Here is a 4,125-nt window from a genome sequence, read left to right on the forward strand (position 1 = left end):
TACTGAAATCTTAATGCCCAGTATGATGGTATTAGAAGGCAGGGCCTTTGGAGGTGCCCAAATCATCAGAGTGAAGCCTTCATGAATAGAGTTAGTGCTCTTATAAAAGAGAGCCCACAGAGCTCCTTAGACCCTTCTACCATGTAACAGCGTAATAAGCCGGCAACCCAGAAGAGGGCCCTCATCCGAGCATGCTGGCACCCTGATCTCGGCCTTCCAGCCTCCAGAACTGTGGGAAATTGATTTCTGTTGTTTATTAGCCACCTAGTGTGTGGTATTTTGTTATAGCAGCCTGAACGGGCGAAAACAAACCTAGAGCCAGGATTAGGTCAGACTTAGGGCTCCTGAGGTTCTCCGTATCCTGCCATGGTTTTTTCCTTCTTCCCTTCCTTTATTCCTCCTTCCTTTCCTCTCTTCCTATTTCCCATCCTCTTTCATTCCTTTCTTCCTTATTTCATATGCTTTTTGAATTTGTGTAAGCCTGCCGCATGTTTAAACGGCTGCCCTGTGTATGCTGAAATTTCTTTCCTAAATATTAAGTAAATGGAGGGTCAGGACAGAAAATACACAGATCAGTCTTATTACTGAGAAAAGCCATCACACAGGAAATATCATGCAGAACAATAAAATACTGTTTTATTTGTCATTTTTAAGAAACCATCTTCTTCTTGACATTATTAAAAGATTATTTACGGGTGCCTGGGTGGCTCAGATGGTTAAGCATCTGCCTTCGGCTCAGGTCATGATCCCAGGGTCCTGGGATCGAGTCCCGCATTGGGCTCCCTGCTCAGCGGGGAGCCTGCTTCTCCCTCGACCCCTCCCCCACTGCTTGTGATCTCTCTCTCTCTCTCATGCTCTCTCCTCTCAAATAAATAAATAAAATCTAAAAAAAAAGAGGTTATTTACTTACAATGTTAGGCACCCATTTTGATTACAGTTTGAGGCACTTTGAGAGAGATACACATGTGAGACGACCTCCACAGTCGAGATATACAGTATTTCCATGATCATGGAAGATTTCCCTATGCCCCTTCCAGTCAATACCCTTCTCCAACTCCCAGCTCAGAGAATCACTGCTCTTCCTGTGATTGTAGATTAAATTTGGACTTCTAAAGTGCTTTATAAAAAAATGGACTTCTCCAAAAAAAAGACATGTATCATATGATCTCACTGATATGAGGAATTCTTAATCGCAGGAAACAAACTGAGTGTTGTTGGAGTGGGGGGTGGGGTGGGAGGGATGGGGTGACTGGGTGATAGACACTGGTGAGGGTATGTGCTCTGGTAAGCGCTGTGAATTGTGCAAGACTGTTGAATCTCAGATCTGTACCTCTGAAACAAATAATGCAATATATGTTAAGAAAAAAAAAAAAGAAGAAGAAGAAGAAGGTAGCGGGAGGGGAAGAATGAAGCGGGGGAAATCGGAGGGGTAGACGAACCATGAGAGACGATGGACTCTGAAAAACAAACAGGGTTCTAGAGGGGAGGGGGGTGGGAGGATGGGTTAGCCTGGTGGTGGGTATTGAGGAGGGCACATTCTGCATGGAGCACTGGGTGTTGTGCACAAACAATGAATCATGGAACACTTCATCTAAAACTAATGATGTAATGTATGGGGATTAACATAAGAATAAAAAAAAAATGGACTTCTCCCTCTCCCTCCACTGTTCCCCCTGCTTGTGCTCTCTCACTCTCTCTGTCAAATAAATAAATAAAATCTTTAAAAAAAAATGGAATCATAGAATATGTATTGATTTTTTTCCTGGTTCCTTTACTTTAGAAGAATGTTTCTGAGATCCATTTATGTTATTTTGTGTATCAGTCATCCATTTTTTCCCTCGGTATTATTCTGTTGTTGTTTAGACCACAGTTTGCCTATCCATTCACCAGTTGATGGATATTTGGGTGGTTCACTGTTTTTGGCTACGAGGAATAAAGATTTCATGAACCTTCATGTTCAGGTTTTTGCTTTTGGATAAATTCCCTAAGAGTGGCATTGCTGGGGTCATGGTATTCATTTAACTTTTAAGGAGATGCCAAGCTGTTTTCAAAGGTGGTTGTATCATTTTATGCTCCCACCATCAGTGCATGAGAGTTACGTTTCCTCCACAAACGTGAACACATGGCATTGACGTTCTTTTTCATTTTAGCTTTTATCACGAGCTTATCTTCTTATCAATGAGTTGTAAGAATTCTTTAAACATTTTTTTTTGAAGATTTTATTTATTTATTTGACAGAGACACAGTGAGAGCAGGAACACAAGCAGGGGGAGTGGGAGAGGGAGAAGCAGGCTTCCCGCAGAGCAGGGAGTCCGATGTGGGGCTGGATCCCAGGACCCTGGGATCAAGACCTGAGCCGAAGGCAGATGCTTAACGACTGAGCCATCCAGGCGCCCTGAGTTGTAAGAATTCTTGATATAGGCTGGACACAGATTCTTTGTCAGACATAAGTATTGTCAATAACTTTGGAGCTTATCTTTTCAATAGTATAAGTGTTTCTTTGAAAAGCACAGTTTTCAGTATCGAGGAAATCCAATTTATTAATTTATCTTTCAGGGTTCATACCATTTGTGTCTATAGAAGAAAACTTTGCCTTCCCTAATTAGATTTTCTCCTGTGTCTTTTTTCCCAGAAGTTTTATAATTTAAGTCTTTACATTAAGGTGTGTGACGCATTTTGAGATAACTTTAGCATATGGTGTTAGGTCATTTTCAAAGTGATTTTATTTCCATATAGATAGCCAATTGTTTTAGCACCATTTATTAAAAAGACTTTCCTCTCCTTATTGATTTACATTGGCACATTTATTGGAAATAAATCAACCATAAATGTAAGGGCTTACTTCTGGACTTTGGCCTATTCCATTTATCTATCTTTCTATCCTTACGCCAGTACCATTACTCTAACTTTTCATGAGTGTTGAAATTCGGTAGTGTAAGTCCTCCAACTTTGCTTTGAGTCCTCTCTTCTTTATTCTCTTTTCTATTTCCAGCTTTCATTTGGAATCACTAATTACTTATTTAAGATTTTATTTGTCTCCACAATTAGCTTATTAACTAACCATCTGGTTTTACTCTTATAGTCATTGCTCTAAATTTTATACTATATACCCTTTAGCTTACTATCGTCTAACCTCAAATAATACTGTATTACTTCACGTCAAATATAAGAACCTTTCAAAAGTAGGCTTCCATTTTCCCTTTCCTTCCTTTGTACTAATGTGTTAGTACACATTATACACCAATATAGGACTAGCATAGTATATAGCATATATATTAGTATATTATATTAATTAGTATATAATGTGTACTAACACATTAGTGTTACCCAAGTAGTGTTAAATAAGATCTTATTTCTATATGTGTTATAAACTTCACAATGTGTTATTATTTTTTAAACAATTGTCTCTTAAGGAAGTTAAAAATAAGAAAGAAATGCCTTTCACATTTAATCATATACTTATTTTTTATGCTTTTCATTTCCTTTTGTGTATATCCTTGCTTCCATCTGGTATCATTTGCCTTCTGCCTGAAAAACTTTGCCCATGCCTTCTAGTGACAGTCCACTGAGGCCAAATTTTATTCACTTTTGTTTTTATTTCACTTTTGAAATGTATTTTCTCTGGTTATAGAATTTTAAACTGTCTTTTTTTCATAGTGTTTTAAAGGTGTGATTCTATTGTTTTCTGTCTGGCATGGTTTCTGAAAATAATATGCTCAAAGTCTGATCATTGTCCTTGGTATGAAACATGCTTCTTATCTCTGGCTTATTGTAGGATTTAGTATTTAACATTGCTTTTAAGCAATTTGAGTATGATGTACCTTTGTCTGGTTTTCTTTATGTTTAATCTTGACAGTCCTCCATTGATCTTAGTAGATCTGTGTGTTCTATCTCTCCAAAATTTAGAAACTTTTCAGCCGTTATTTCTTCAAATAGATTTCTATCCCACTCCTTCTGGTAATCCAATTAGGTGTCTGTTAGAATACTTGATACTGTGTCATGTTCCACTGATGTTATCTTGATTGATAAACCTTTGTACTGTGCTTTGTGTTGGATAATTTTTATCGCTAGATCTTCAAGTTCATGTATCTCTTTTTCTACACTGTCTGGTTTACTCTTAATCTC

The sequence above is a fragment of the Mirounga angustirostris genome, unplaced genomic scaffold, assembly GCF_029215605.1.
Source record: "Mirounga angustirostris isolate CCGP_5_RB_7025 unplaced genomic scaffold, mMirAng1.0.hap1 SCAF_11, whole genome shotgun sequence".
NCBI lineage: Eukaryota > Metazoa > Chordata > Mammalia > Carnivora > Phocidae > Mirounga > Mirounga angustirostris.